Here is a 17620-nt window from a genome sequence, read left to right on the forward strand (position 1 = left end):
TTTTGCTGGGAGAGGTGGTATTTTAGCTAGCCTTCATAAAATAAGTAGGTATTCATCAAGTAATTCAAGAGTAGAGAAGCCTTTCAAAAAGAGAGGACCACACAATTTAAGGAATGGTAGTAAGAAAGCTAAAGGTGAGTAACAAGGATGTCTAGCTGAGAAAATAATATATGATTAAATTATGGTGACAACATTAATGGAATAAAATTTTACTTTTATTCAGAGTATGTTCTATGCAATTCTTCTTCTTGTGTCATATCTCTGATTAGAAACATGAGCAATGATGGAAAAAGTTTTACTGCTGAACTTTGTAACTATGAAGGTTTCTACACTTGACCTAAGCTCAGAAATCAAACAAACAAAAAAGAAACCTTCTTAGTTATTATTCTTCACCTCTCTTCAACATTTTCTTCTCTTCAAAGAGATTTTGAAACTTTCAAAGATGATTCCAAATTGTGGCTTAACACCTGTATTGCTAAGCATCATCCAGCATTACAAAACTCTATGGTCATAGATGCCCATGGGCACTTAGAGATCATGAAGAAAAAAATCACTTGTCACATGAATTTAGTATTCCAATCATCCATTGCCATATAACAAGCATCCCCAAAATAATAGGTTTATAAAATCTATTGCCAATAAATGCACTTTTCAAGAAATGTTAAAAGAATTTCTTAAGAGAGAATGAAAATAATATAGGTCAGAAACTCATGTACAACAAAGAAAGGAATAGGTAAAGGTAAAAACTTTTATTTTCCTTATTCTTCATTGATCTAATAGATAAACATTTGTTCAAATAATAACAACAATATATTACACATATGTATATGTATATATATGTGTATTTGTCTTGTATGCATATGTATGTGTGTATATTTGTGCATACAAATAGGTATATATGAGTGTGTGTGTATCCTTATACATAATTTAAATGAATGATAACAATAATAAAAAGGATGGGAAATAGAAATTAGGTTTGTTTTGTTATTATAATGTACTCACACTATAGTAGTATCTGACTGTCGAATGGATTGGTTGTAAATGTATCTTGCAAACTCTGTGATAAGACTAAAACAACTAACAAAAGAAGTATGATTGACACACTGAGAAATGGAAAAAAGGAATCACATAAAATGTTCAATTAAAATGACAAAGCAGGAAAAAAAAGACAATGAAGGACCAAAGGGGTTGGAGTTGTAGCTCAGTAGTAGAGTGCTTGCCTAGTATGTGTGAGGTACCAGGTTTGATTCTCAGCACTGCATATAAATAAATAAAATAAAGGTCCATCAACAACTAAAAATATTTTTAAAGGACCAAAGGACAAGGGTAACAAATATAAAACAGTTACAAATATGACAGGTATTAATCCATCTATAGCAATATCCGCTATGAATGGCAAAGGTCTAAATTCACCAATTAAAAGACAGAGGGGCCTGGGGTTGTGGCTCAGTGGTAGAAAGCTTGCCTGGCATGTGTGAGTCCCTGGGTTCAAATCTCAGCACTGCATATTAATAAAAAATAAAGGCCCATGGACAACTAAAAAATCATTCTTAAAAAAAAAAAGACAGAGATTGTCAGAACAGACCAAAAATAGGACCCTACTATATATTGTCTAAAAAGCAAGACCACTTTAAATATAAACACATATATAGATAAAAATCAATGAATGGAAAAAGATATGCCATGCTAATTTTAATCAAAAGAAAGAGTATATAGCTACATTAATTTCAGACAGAATAAACTTTAAAGGAAATTTGTCAAGGGAAAAGATAAATGTTTTATAAACATGCCTTCAAAACTCATAGTGTAAACACCAAGAGTGAATTCTAATTCAAACTATAGACTTTGATAACGATTCATCAATGTAGGTTCATCAAATACACCAAATGCACCATTTTGGTAATGGATGTTGATAATTGCATTAGTGGGATACATTGTTTATGGGATATCTCTGAAGGTACTTCTCAATATTTTTTTGAATTTAAAAATGCTCTAAAAATTAAGCCTTAAAAATAATAATAGCCACCATTTATAGTACTCTTACTCTACACCAAACACTAGAAGTGATCATTTAACTCTCATTGAATATTTCTTTCTTTTTTTCTGAAGTTATTTATTTTTATTAGCACATTATATTTATACATAATTGTTGGGTTCATTTTGACATAATCACACAAGCATAGAATATAATTAACTCCACTTCAGTCCCCAGTACTTCCTTTTTCTCGCCCCTCCTCTCTTCTCTTCTTCCCCTTTCTCTACCCTACTGTCTTCCTTCTACTTATTTATAACATTTTTTTAAATTTTTTATTTATATATAACAATGGAATGCATTACAATTCTTATTACATATATAGAGCCTAATTTTTCATATCTCTGGTTGTATACATAGTATATTCTCACCAATTCGTGTCTTCATACATGTACTTTGGATATTAATGTCCATCATATTCCACCATCATTTCTATCCCCATGCCCCCTCCCTTCCCCTCCCACCCCTCTGCCCTATCTAGAGTTCATCTATTCCTCCCATGCTCCCTCTCCCTATCCCACTATGAATCGCCTCCTTCTTTCTTATAACCAGCCTAAGAAACAAATCTCAATTTTAAAGAAGAGAAAAGGGAAGCTTTCCTATGAGGGGCTTATAATTTACAAACCTCAAAATCATACAGCAAAACTATATAGATTTATGCTGATACCATAACAAATTACCACAAACATAGTAGCCTGAATCAGCACAAATATATCATTTATGTGTTCTGTAGGTGAGAAGTCTTACCTGAGCCTTATCAGGCTAAAATTAAGATGTTAGGAGGGCTGCATTCCTTCTGGATGGTCTAGGTGGGAGATATATTTCCTTGATGATTTTATGGTTCTTGGCAGATTCTATTTACTTAAACAGAGCAACTCCCTATAATTCAACTGTAGCGATGTGCCACTGAATCATTCTTCTGCTGCTATCTTTCTCTTTAACTATAGCCAAGAAAGGATCTCTGATTTTTAAGGACTCATGTGATTAGATTGGACCTCCTTGATAATCACGAATAATCTTCCTGCTGAGTCTGTGGCTCAGCGGTAGCACACTTGCCTAGCATGTGTAAGGTACTGGGTTTAATTCTCAGCACCACATATAAATAAATAAATAATAAAGGTCTATCAACAACTAATAAAAAAGAATAATCTTCCTATCTTGAGGTCCTTAACCTTAGTCACATCTGCAAAGTCCCTTTTGCCATTTATGGTAACATTTTCATGAACTCTAGGAATTAAGACATGGAAATCTAGAACAAATACCATAATGTGATTTTATATTAAATCTGATGAATATGATCTTTGCCAGTAGACTATACTTCTAATGATTCACTATATTATATAAATTATGTTTATTTTAATATGCATGACATTCCATTCATATTAGAACAAATTACACTTGTCCCAGCTTTGCCCAAACCTATAGACTCAGACTTGCTGATACTTGAGCCAGTTCTAAATAATGACATAAGGGTTTCAAAAATTCTTACCTAACATTAAAAACAATTCATTTAATCATAAGCCTGAGATACCTCCATTTTGAACACATAGTTTTCACAGAGTCCTGACTAAAAAAATAAGATTCCTACATTCCACTGGCCTGATGCTTCATTCCTGGCCTTGCCATGTTTGTACAGGTCACTTGACTTGTCCTCTACTTGTCTCCCCACCCTTTTATTTTTGCTGTGCTGAGGAATGAACCCAGGGCCTTGCACATGCTAAGCTAGGGCTCTATCACTAAGCTCCTACCCTGCCTTGGTTTTGTGATTTTTCTTTCAGTCCCCTTATACTGACTAGGAGTTTTAACTACAAGGCTGCCAAATACCCTGAGCCTTACCAACTCCTCCTACTATGCTCATGTTCCAGGAACCTATCAAGTCTTCCTCCAACTGATATGGACAATATCTAACCATAATCCAAGGGTCTCAGTTATAGGAAAGCCACTTCCTGGTATGCTCAACTTTTTACTGATTACAGATACTAACTAAACTGGCCCAAGTTCCCCTAAGCCACTGACACTTAATCTGCTCATCATTCAAGCTATCAGCCCTAGTCCTAGCCTTAAAACTGCTTAGCTCCCAAATCCAACCCCATGTGCATTCTTTGTCTTCCTGAATGGCACCATTATCCACTCACACTCCAACCTTGGAGAAATTTTCAATTTCACTCAGCCTTTATGTCCCACTTTTAATCATCACATTGTGCTTACTGCCCTGAGACAAAGAATATAGAAGAAGAATTGGGCTCGGCAGGGAAAATTAACAGTTTTTGTTTTAGAGGAAAAAACCCACTTTTTACTCCCCAGAAATCCTTTCAGAAATCCTTGCCAATGATGTGCCCCCAGGCCAGGGGAAAAGTTTCTTTATAATTTCTGGAATGAAAGGAAACTGTTCTAGGTTCAGGGTGATTATTTTAATGCAAGGTATTCATATTCGTTCAGGATACTATTTACTTTTATCATGGTAGAAGAGATCCTTTTATTGTACTCCTGTCCATCAAGTTTCAGATTGGACAGAGTTCAGTCTAATTAAACCTACCAATATTAGGCTTGGTTCTACTTAAAGATTCATTCAACCACCTCCTCTGAAAGTACAAGCCAAATTTGTGCATATTTGCATCATAAGTCATATAATAAGATGCCCAAAGTAGTCACATATTTTATGAGTCAGCTTCTGGTTTCTAAGACTGAATTAGCCTCTTCTTCTATTTTCCATCATATGTTGCCAAAACTATTATAGCATTTATAATATGGCATTGTAATGGTATGTCTGACCTTCTATCACAAGCAATTATGAACAACTCTAGAGATTTAGACTTTGTACACAGTAGATAACTAATGCATGTTTATTGAAGAGAAAGGGAATACAAGAATACAACCTATAGTGGAAATCACCCCTAAGAGAGCTACATTGTTCTAGCATATTTTAGGTATTCAGAGATTTCAAATAAAGGAAAACAAAGAAAAAACATTTTTTTTCAAAAAATCCCCAGTTAATCTTTCTAAAGCATGTTTAAAAGCTGGTATCAGTTGTCTGTAAGTTGAATGTAAATTTATTATTCTAAATCCTTCACATTAGACAATTTTTTTATAGTGGTGGGCATCAAACCCATGGCCTTGCACATTCTCAACCACTGCTCTACCACAGAGTTATATCCTAGCCCAAACAGTTCACACCAGAGGTATGTGAAAAGAAAATAAGTTTTATTGAACCTTATAGTTCCTGAATAATAGGATTTGTAATCCTTGGATTAAATGCAAAAAAGCAAATGTGCTGAGATGTGTTTTTGACAAACTGATACCATTGGAATACACAATCCTCCTAAGTGAGGTGAGAGGTCATGATTTCAAAGACTACCGTACTATGCCTTGCTTTTTTATGTGTCCCAAATGTTGAAATGTACCCTTCAGGATCTTGTTGAAATGCAGATTCTAATGCAGTAGGCCTGGGCAGAGTCTTGAGAGTCTGCATTTCTAACAAATGCCCAGGTGACGCCAAAGTTGCTGATATATAGAACACACATTGAATAACAAGGTTCTAGTAAATATTGTAAATAAGAACATTCACCATCAGTGAAATTTATAAAGCACACTGCCACTGTACTTCCCTTATGCCAGTGGTTATGGACATTTTCCTTATTCGCATCTTTTAATTAAGAGAGTAATTTCTTAGTAAACAGCCTTGAAATATTGGACCTTTAAGTTAGTCCAAATTAACTCACTATGCAAAATGTGGCTCATGCAATGATTAAGAAATGATAATATCTTTAGCAGATGACGTAAATTATGTTTAATCTACACTTTTACTTTAAAAGATCATTTTACTATGACTCAATTCACATGGGGATTCACAGAGATGTTCCGGAAGGTATAATCTATGAGCAATGTAAAACATAAGAGTTCAGAGGCACCAACCAAAAGCAGAGCTGAAATGCCCATCATCCATGAGTATAAAAGGGACTCTCATCATATTTGAGAATTTCATACTAATAAGAAAGATTTTGGAAAAATTTAAGCAACCAAGAGAGCCAATCCAGACAATTCCCAATCAGTAATGACAAATTGAAGAGCCTTAAAAGTAGAAGAAGCTGTGTTTTCCAGAGCTTGCCATATTTGATTTTAGCTGTGCCCTAGAGTTATAAAGCTGCATCCTCATCAATCCATTCTCCATACCACTAAACATCACTTCTTTTGGCTAAGGATTCAAGAGGATTCAACATGACAGAAAAACTACATGACAGAAAAAAACTATAGTATTAAGACAACAAAAATTCTCACATGATAATATTCAAAATCTATAGGTCTTCACATTCAATTTGAAAGTTTTCCCTCTGATTTTCATCCCCTCACTAATCCCTTTGGTTCTGTTTCCTCCCTGCCTTAATTAGTTGATAAAATGTATAGAATAAACCTTATAAGAGAAGTCATGTTTCAAATGCACTTCAAATAAGTTACAATTTAATTCTCTGATGAATCCTGTGTAAAGAAATAAATCCTTTCTTGCAAACAATCATCCTCAAATATCTGATAACTTACATTTTCAAGCTCTGTTATTTTAAAATAGAATATATCTGTATTTTCACTGCTTGCATAACTCTAAGTATCTCTGTTTTATTGAATTCAACAAATGGAAACTAACATCTGTGGGATGGGGAGGTATCTGAAGCTAGGAAGAGCAGGAGCTACCAGTAGCAAAGATGAAAGTGAAAAGGGAGAGATCCATTACCAATAATACAAAAGACTGGTGGTTATAGGAAAGGAATACTGTACCCTTTAATACAATAGTACATCCACTTCCCTCCCACTGGCCAAACCCAATACTGATTTATGATGTCCACAGGAGTCAAAATCCTAAAGAACAAATAGAGCAATGAAACTTGTGGGGCCAAAATGAGCACCTGGAACTTTGACATGTATGAATAGCATACAGGAAATAAGATAATTAAGGAAATGTTTACTTACTGAATGTTGAGACTACCAATCATCTTCTAATAGTCAGCTCCAGAATGTCAGCAGCCAGGCTCTGATATTTCAGGCAAGAAATTGCATGGTTCATCTCTGAGAAATTAAAAAGAATTTAAAAACTAAATTAAAATTTGAGAATAAAATCCTCAACTGTAAAGCAAAAAGACAAATGAAAAATTAGAAGAAATAATGAGAAAAGTAGAAGATTCAAGATGAGGGTTCCAGAATTAACATGTTTAAGAGTAGTAGAGATTCAGAGAGATGAGATTAAATGGAGAGGAAATCATCAAAAAATAAAACTCAGAAAAACTCCACAGATGGATTTCCAGATTGAAAGGACTTTCCAACCTATATAGCACAATAGATTAAATTAGGCTCTCACCAAAGCACATTACCATGAAATGTAAGAGCACAGGGACAAAACAAAGGTACTACACGGGATAAAATTGGGTCATATACAATGAATGAGAAATGATGCATTTCTGACTTCTTAATGGCAATATAAGAAGCTAGAAGTCAAGGAAGCAATGCCTTCCAGAATTCTGAAGGAATGCAATATCCAAGTGATAATTGTATATTCAGCTAAGCTATAAATTAAATAAGGACTTTGTTAGATATGTAAGAACTCCAAGTTTTATCTCATAGCATCTCTTACTCATTTAGCTACTCAACTAAGTGTTATACTAACACCGAGGGTATAAACCAGAATAGAGGAAGAAACAGGGAACAAGGAACATGGAACTCAGAAAAAGATCCCAGATTAACCTTATACACTGGGCATGGAGAAAAAAAAAACTAGTCCAATTTGGAGAGATTTCTTCAAAGAAAATTTACTAAAATACCTAATACTTTTGAATGCATTAAGGAGATATTTAGATAATTAGGGAAAGGAGTTGAGCTTTTGAGAAGAATGTAGATTACTATGTAACCATAATACAAGGCCAAATATTAGAGAAAAATATTTTACAAGAAAAAAATAGTCATAATGTATTATATACCTCAGTTACACATAGTGTTCTCATAATTGATAATGTAAATACAGAAGACTGTACTAATTTACATTATTCTCTAAATATAATGGGAGGATACAATGTCAGGATGTCTGTATGTGGAAGATGAATAAAGAGAACTAAATCATCATATTCTTCTTTAGATTGTCAGTGAAGAATATTCAAACCAGGAAAATCAAGAAGTAGAAATAAAAGGAAATAGAGATAAATACTCAAAGATATACATAAGATATTATTGCATTTTTCTGTAATAATTTGGGCACAATAATATGCAAAAACATATTTCTTCCTGCATTAAAAATAAAGGAATATTGCTTCATAATTTAAATTAACTTTAAAATATAAATTTCAATAATGTAAAGTTAAGTAATAAAAATATTGTGCTTCTGTCATTTCAGAGATATGACATCTCACAAAGTACAGTGTGCTATTTCTTTTTTTAATTTTTTAAAAATATGTTTACCTGCACAGGTAAACAAACATTCGTTTCACAAAATATGATTAAACAAAATGTTACCCTTAAAGTAGATGATTCTGATAATTTGGTTAAACAAAGCATGAATAAAGGATTTAGATACATCTTTGAGAATTTCTACAATTTCTACCATATTAATTCTAGAAGTCTGTTTAGATAATTATGACTCAAAATTTTTAGAAGTTTGTATTACCCCTAAGGATATACTGGAGGTTTGAAATAACAGAAACTCCTTGCTATATATACTACATGGAAATTATAAATTTTATCTTCTAAAACTGACTTTCTTTGTTAAGACTTTGATGAACAGTTTCTAATAATGACATTTTCTCAGGACAATTCAAAGACTGTCAAAAATCCTAATTAAGTTCTGCTGCTTCAACATGTCAACACTACAGCACATCAACAATGTGATTTTTTCTTCTCTATTTTGTGTAATGGCTTTTGAAATGCATAATAGGAAAAACTTATCTTATTCATTTCACTGTTACTCTAGGGAAAAAAAAACTAGGGAATATGGCTACATATTGTGTTTAGGGAGACGCTGAAAAATGAGAACTATGCTAAGAAAATATAAAATTTACCTTTAGTTTGTTTAAACAGTAATTTGAAAACAATATGTAACTACTTAGTTTAAGGACTAATGAACAAAAGAACCAAAGTAGAAAGAAACATTATCATAAATTCTAAATCAAAAGATGAAAAAATAATATCAGACTCTTTGACTCACATTTTATATATATATTAGTTAATTAATCCTGAGAACAAGCCTGTAAAATAAACACTATTGCTGTAATAATGTATTTTACAAGAAATGAAGCTATATCATGACAAAGTAAAGAAATTTTCACTGTTGGAAAGTTGTAGACTGAGGAGTTGAATCCATCTTTTTAGGCACTATTCTGAAGGATTTCACATTTAAATTTTAACTAAATGATGATATCCAAGTGGATTCTATTTATGTTTTAGAAATATATGATTAATTGATTTTCCCTCATTTGTATTCTAATTCCATATTATCATGCATTTTCTCTGGTGTTTGTGCTCTAGTATCAATCCAGTTTTCTTTCTCATAAAAGGAAAGTAGAAAAAAAATCCTCTTAGTCTAAAAATGCTACCCATCATGAAATATTTCCAAATTGTCACTTCTGTTTTATTCTAAATGCACTTTATTTTATTCACCACTTGGAATTATAGCTGTTTTCATATATTTGGGGGATAAACATAAAATCTAAACCCCTCCCCTATTAAACTCCACAATCTCACTAGGCTTTATATTTATTCATGGTACTTATCACTATATAACATTATATCATATACTATTTCCATTTATTCATATCTTTGTCTCAAATATAAATCCCTTGAGGACAGAATTTTTTTCTTTTTTCCATTAAAACCCATGTAGCTAGAACAGTACACCTAGAACATAGTAAGCACTCAATACTTATTGAATGAGTAAATAGGTTAATCTAGTTTTTTTTTTTTTTCTTTCTGCTGAGTGTGGACCTATAATTCCAGCAACTGGTGAAACTGATACAGGAGATCCCAAGTTCTAGGCCAGCCTCAATAACTTAGGAATACCCTAATCAACTTAGGCAGGCTCTATCAATTTTTTAAAAAATGTACTGGGGTAAAGCGCCCCTGGGTTCAATTCCCAGTACAAAACAAAATATTTTCCACTTGTAATTATAAAAGTATATATTTTACATATACATATAATTATAAATGGCATATAGTTAAATTCCTGGTGATCTACAATTTGATTTGTAGTCAAAAGTTTGTATGATTGCCCTTTAAAAGTGTTATTACTTTTATTATATTTATAATTTTGTCTAGCTTTGATGGATTCATGTCTCTAAACAATATACTTCTACTCAAACTTACTGTAGAGTAGTAGCTGTTATTTTCCAAACTCAGTGAGATTATCTAAATGAGAGGATTTTCAATAAGTATTTTTGTTTCTAAGTCATTTCAGTTCTTTTAAAAACAGGGAGAGGCTTGTAGATTAAGAACTCTTCAAAAGGCATGGTTCCTTCTTGTACATAATTTACAACCTTTTCATTTTATTCCCAATATTTTTATCACTCGTGTGCTATGCTCCAAGCATTTTGGTGAAAGGCACTTCATGAATAAAATGTACCAGTGTCTGCAAAATTCGTAAAAAGGATACCTCAGGCATACTTGAAATAAAGCACATTTTTGACGCTTTGCATTTATAATAATTCATACTCCAAGGGAATTTTTTCCATCTTGCATATCAGCAAGCTAGAAAATCTCTACAGAAAGGATGGGTGAATTTTCCTAAGCCTATGTACAATGTTTCTAAAATAAGTGATCTAGCCTGTATCCTCCCCACACATGACATTTTCAAAAGTTCAAATCAACTAATGGTCCCTCAAGCAAAAACTTTTTGCCCTTTGGTGACATTGTGACACTGCCTAAGAGCTCTCACACTCTATAAGCATGAACATATATCTTCTACATATATTACTAGCAGAACCATAAGAGAGTAGAATTGTCTGGTTTAAGTTAGTCTAGTTTTTGATCATATACTAAGGCATAATTACTCAGATTTTCAAAATAAACTATTAGTGCAGAAAGTCTTTTGATGTTAAAAAGTATAACATTAGGATTGACCTCAAACTGAATATTAATTTGAACACAATGAAGAAGTAATTCTAAATACCTTTCCCATTCCTAATGCTTTTTTTCCTCAAAATTATGTTTTCAGTTAGCTTAATTTGCAACTTGAAGCTGTTCTAAAAAGCATCACAAATACTGTAGTACTGATTGAAGTCTAGCTGCTATTGCTGAAGACATTGATAACCTTCCAGTGGCAGACACCATCTTCAGTTATTTTCTGTCTTACCTTATTTTAATACTCTCCTAGTATTTGAAGCTGCTGAGTCATTTCATTCATTAAAAATTAATGTGCACTTATTTTATGACAGGCAGTAGGAATACAATAATTAATAATAAAAAGTCTCTCAACTCAAGGGAGTCTACAATGTACTGGCAAAACAGAGTCCTTACCAGATACTTATAGTACAGAATGGTAATGTCACAAAAAAAGTAAGAAAGTATTGAAACAAAGGAGAGCTCTGGCCCCAGACTGGGGTTTAGGAAAAACTTCCATAGGAGATGGCATTCAAACAGAGTCTGAAATAGTCAAGTCCCCAAGAAAGATATTAGGGAAAGGGAATTCAAGAAGAGGAGCTTTTATAAATGATCCCAGAAGCAATAAAGAATTGGGGAACTTCCAGTAGCACAGGGTGGCTAGCACTGAGTATCAGGAGCAAAGCTGTGAGAGAAAAACATGGATGTCTGAGTACATTTGTGGTGCTACAGAGTTTTGAATTCATTTGGAGCAAAATGGAGCCTTGAACCTCTCAGCAGAGTGTCCTGTGATCTATATTACTGCCTTATGGAAAACTGATTAAAGGGGTCACAATTGGAGGCAGAGGAAAAAGATCAGAGGTCTTTACAGGCATGAGATGATAGTAGCTTCAACTAGAGTCATGGCAGTAAAGAATGAGGAGAAGTCGATGTCTGGATATCATAGATATTCAGGATGTAGGAGCAATCATTTTTAGTGGTATTTGGTGGTCGGGAAAATAAAGGATGATCTTTGGTTTTCTTCATGGAAACCTCCATATTCAGAGTTGCCAGGCAGTTGGATATATATGTCTGGAGCTCAGAAGAATGAACTGATTTGGAAGGTAGTATTAATATAGTTTTGTTTCTTCACCTCTGGCCATTGCTTTCCTGAACTTCTTTTATTTGGCACACAGCTACAGATTATAGCCCCTGTGGTTCCACCTTCATGAACGTTCCCTTTCACTCTACACACTCTTTCCAGGTGATTTCATGTATTGCACTCAGTTCTAACTACCAGCAATGTCTTTAGGTTCCTCACAAAAGCAATGTATTTGGGAGGTAACCCTGGGAAATATCATTTGAGGAGTAGAAAAGTGAGATAAGGAATGGAAAGTAGCCAATAAAGGGTGAATTTTCAATCAACTCATCACTGGGAGTACATGGAGCTAAAATGAATTATAATCCATATAATCCAGGTCCCAAATTATTATAAATGCACATTAAAGCCTCACTACCACTCTTCTCTCTTCTTACTGGTGGTAAATGGAACTCTTAGAAACTACAAGCCTTAGAGTTAACCAACTTGAGATTTAAGGGAGCTTACATATTGATAACATCAAATTCTGTCAATCACTAGTCAAAGGTGACTAATATTGCTCTTTTTGCTTGCTAGGTATTTGTTTATAAAGGCTCTGGCCACTGGTAAAACACCTTCATCATAAAGATACAATTGGAACCAGGCACAGTGGTGCACACCTGTAATCTCAGCTGCTCAGGAGGCTGATACAGGAGGATCATGAGTTCAAAGCCAGCCTCAGCAAAAGCGAGGTGCTAAGCAACTCAGTGAGACCCTGTCTCTAAATAAAACACAAAATGGGGCTGGGGATGTAGCTCAGTGGTTGAATGCCCCTGAGTTCAATTCCCAGTACCCCCCAAAAAAGATACAATTAGAAGTCTACATTTAAAAAAATAAAGCCCATGGACACATGAGCAGGACACCTACAGAATCTGCTACAAAATACCTGTAACAACTCCCAAATCTATAATCTCAGAATGAGGACAATATTGGAAAGTCAAGTTGCATTGAGAAGACATAAGGTGTCATCTAAAATGAGCTATTTCTTTTAACCAGAAAAGAAGTAAGAACCAACATATGGAACCAAGCAAATATAAGAGAACTAGAGAAGTGAAAGAAAAAAGATTAAGCATTCAGAATGCAACAGATGGCAAGAGGCTTGCTACTCAAAGTGAATTCTGAGAACCAGTAGCATCATCACTTCAAATGGTATTGGAATAGAGATCTAATGAATTATAATCTATATAATCCAGGTTCCCAGTTATTATATATGCACATTAAAGTTTCAGGAACACTCTTCTTTCTTCTTTAGAATTTGTAATCATCATAAAGAAGATTCCAAAAGGCACTCCTATCTTATATTTGGGTGAGTGCCTATATCATTTGCCTGCATTCCCTAATCTTTTGTAATAGACTGTAGATCTACTGAACACTTTAAGCTAAACTATGTAGATTTCTATTAATCCCCCATTTACTATCACTAGGACCCTCTGCCAGTGCCACAATAAAGGTCTATACTCTTTCCAAAAATTATTACAATAACATTTTCATTGATATCATTGGCTTCTAGGTCTTCCTGCTTAAAATTATTCTCCAAAATGACACGGAGAAATTTTTAAAATACAAATGACTATACTATTCCCTCACTTAAATAATGCAGTAGTTACCTATTGACTACAGGAAAAATTCCATCTCTCTCTCTCTCTCTATTTTTTTTGATAATAGGGATTGAACCCAAAGGCACTTTACCATTGATACAGGTCCCCAGCCATTTTTATTTTTTACATTGAGACAGGGTCTCAATAAATTGCTTAGGGCCTAAGTTGCTGAGGCTGGCCTTGAACATGCAATCCTCCTGCCTTAGCTTCCTGAGCCACTGAGATTACAGATGTTCGCCATAACACCTTGTTCAGGACAAATTCCTAATTACTTAAACTAGCACTATGAACTCACCTATCTATGACTTGGTACCCACTTACTTCCTTGTAAATATACCGACCTCACATAGTTATGTTATTTAAGTATTAAATTTAGCACTGAACTTCTTGTCAATTGAATCATAAAGTACATTAGGGTTACCTAATCTTTATCTTTAACAGTTGGGTGCTTTTGGGCTGGGGCTGTAGCTCAGTGGCAGAGTACTTGCCTTGCACGTGGGAGGCACTGGGTTCGATCATCAGCACCACATAAAAATAAGCAAATAAAATAAAGGCATGTTGTCCAACCACAACTACAAAATATTTTTTTAAGTTGGGTGCTTTTGCAATGCTGGAGGCATCATGATATCTGACTTCAAATTACACTACACAGCTATAGCAACAAAAACTGCATCATACTGGCAAAAAAACAGGCACATAGACTAAGTGTACAGAATAAAATACAAAGAGAAAAATCCACACATCTAAAGTCATCTATCCTTGATGAAGGTGTGGAAAACATACATTGGAGAAAAGACAGCTTCTTTAACAACTGGTGCTAGGAAAACTGGTTATCCATATTTAGAAAAATGAAACTAGACCCTTATTTCTCACCCTGCACAAAAACAACTCAGAATGGATCAAAAACCTAGGAATTGGGCTGGGACTGTGGCTCAGTGGTAGAGTGCTCACCTAGCACATGTAAGTCACTGGGTTTGATCCTCAGCACCACATAAAACAAATAAATAAAATAAAGGTATTGTGTCCATCTACAACTAAAACAATTTTTAAAAAGACCTAGGAATTAGACCAGAAGCTATGCAACTCCTAAAACAAATATGGGTTCAACACTCCAGCATATAAGCAATTATTTTCTCAATAAGATCCCTAAGGGTCAGGAAATAATGTCAAATTAATAAATTGGATGACATCAAATTACAAAGCTTCTGTACAGCAAAAGGAACAACTAGAAATGTGAAGAGAGAACCTACAAAATGGGAGGGGGGGACATTTGCTAGCTACTCTTCTAACAGAGGATTAATATTTAGAATATATAAAGAACTCAATAAACTTTACACCAAAAATCAAATAACCCAATAGGCAAATGAATTAAAGAGAAACTTCTCAAAAAGGAAATATAAGAATATTGATATGATATGATATGATATGATATATGTTCAATATCATTATCAATTAGGGAAATTCAAAATAAAGCTACACTGAGATTTCATCTCACACCAGTCAGAATAGCAGTCATCAAGAATGCAAACAATCATAAATGCTGGAGATGATGTAGAGGAAAAGGTTAGTACAACTACTATGGAAATCAGTATGAAGGTTCCTCAAAAGACTAGGAATGGAACCACCATATGACCCAGCTATATGACTCCTCAGTATTTGTCCTAAAGAATTAAAGTCATCATACTACAGTGACATATGCATACCCATGTTTATAGCAGCACAATTAATAATAGCCAAATTATGGAACCCTTGGTATGCATCAATGGAGAAATGAATAAAGAAAATGTGTTATATATCATAATGGAGTTTTATTCACCTATAAAGAAAATTGAAATTATGTCAATTGCAGGAAAATGGATGAAACTAGAGACCATTTTGTTAAGTGAAATAAGTCAAATTCAGAAGATCAAAAGTCTTATATTTTCTCTTACATGCAGAAGCTAGGAAAAAAAGGAAAAGAAAGGTAAAAGTGAATTTCATGGAAATCAAAGGGAGGTCAGTAAGGAAAGGGACCAAGTGGTGGGAGGTGGGGAGGGAGATAGGAAGTGCTAAAGTGTGACACTGGTCAAATTAAATTATTATATTGTGTGCATATACAGATATGTAACAAAAAATCCCATCATTGTGTACAACTATAATGGACCAATAAATAATGTGGGAAAAAATTTTGGTGATTTAAAATTCAGCCCTATATTTAACAGCAAGGACTCCATAAAAGACCCTGGCCCTCCAAGTATGATGCCTCATTTGTAGGTTCTAGCCCATAATAAATTTATGTGGAAATAGTAAATAATACACAGTTGCCTTTTTTCTTTTTTCTTTTTTAAAGAGAGAGAGTTTCCCAATATTTTTATTTTTTAGTTTTTGGCAGACACAACATCCCTGTATGTGGTGCTGAGATTTGAACCCGGGCCGCACGCATGCCAGGCAAGCGCGCTACCGCTTGAGCCAACAGCCCCAGCCCGCCTTTCCTCTTGAATACTGAAATCATTAGTCAGTCCTGGCCCCTTCCATACCTAACCTCAGTTAGGAACTTCATCCTAAGTAGGAACCATAACAATCCTCCCCAAATATCTTGGTCCCGTTTGTGCTTCCAAAACAAAATACGTAAGATGGAGTAATTTCTTAACAATAAATTTTTTCACAGTTCTGCAAGCTAGAAAGTCCAAGATCAAGGCACTGGCATCTTAGGAATTCTTTCTTGCTCTATACTCAAAAAGCAAAAGGTGGAAGGATAAAGGAGATGAATTCATGTTTTCACAATGGCATAAGAGCAGAAATGGGAGAACATCTCTACAAGACCTTTTTATAGTTGTATTCATATGTTAGACCCAATCCCCTAACGCAGTTGCATTACAGATTAAGTTTCTAACACATGTATTTTGAGAGCAAATCTGATAACTTTATGATCAATATTGTAAAGGAAGGAGGACATTTCTGGCATTTCATACAATGACTTTATCACGTAGACCATAAATAAAATATGAAGAATCAAACAGCATCATAAATAGTATCTTTAAGAGGATCTTCTGACAACAAAAAAAAGCTTTCTTATTTCCTTTTTAAAAACAGCTTTACTGAGGTATAACTGATGGATAAAAACTGTACATTTCAATATACACAAATTGGTGAATTTGAACACATTTCATACTCCTTTGATACCACCATCACAATCAACATAATAAATACATCCACAACCTCCCAAAGTTTCCTAATTTCCCTTTGTGGTTCTGTGTATGTGTAAACACACATGCACATGTGTGCAGTAAAAACACAACAGTATATATACCTTATTAACACATTCTTAGTGCAAACTACAATATTGTTTATTATACACAGGAAACAAAAGCAAAATGCAAAAAAAGACTATAGCAAAACCCAAAGCTTTAGTACATCAAAAGACATAATCAACAGAATCAAAAAGCAAACTGTGTATTGGGAGAATATATTTACAAACCATTTATCTAATAAAGGGCCAATATCCAAAATAGATATTTAAAAACTATTGCAATTTGACCTAGCAAATAAATAAATGAACCAATTTTTAAAATAGACAAAGTAGCTGTCCAGATATTCCTCTAGAGAATGCATAAAGGCTACAAGGTATATGAAAATATCCCCCAAATCACTAATCATTAGGAAAACGCAAATCAAAACTACAAGGAGATATCACCTCATACCAAATAGGAAGGCTGTCATCAGAAAACAAAAATAAAGCATAAGCATTTTGAAGAACAGAGATATGAACTTATATTCAAAGTTAGTGGGAATGTAAAATGTAACTACTATGAAAGATCATATAGGAGTTTG

The 17620-nt window shown here is 33.9% G+C and overlaps 1 non-coding gene across 1 annotated transcript; it reads left to right on the plus strand.

The window, feature by feature from the left end:
* The first annotated feature begins 275 nt into the window (after nucleotides 1-275).
* Nucleotides 276-346, plus strand: LOC125614180. The gene has a single exon (XR_007344820.1). It is a non-coding gene; the product is annotated as a small nucleolar RNA U2-30 (small nucleolar RNA).
* Nucleotides 347-17620: the final 17274 nt, after the last annotated feature.

This window comes from Marmota marmota, unplaced genomic scaffold, assembly GCF_001458135.2.
Source record: "Marmota marmota marmota unplaced genomic scaffold, marMar, whole genome shotgun sequence".
Lineage (NCBI taxonomy): Eukaryota > Metazoa > Chordata > Mammalia > Rodentia > Sciuridae > Marmota > Marmota marmota.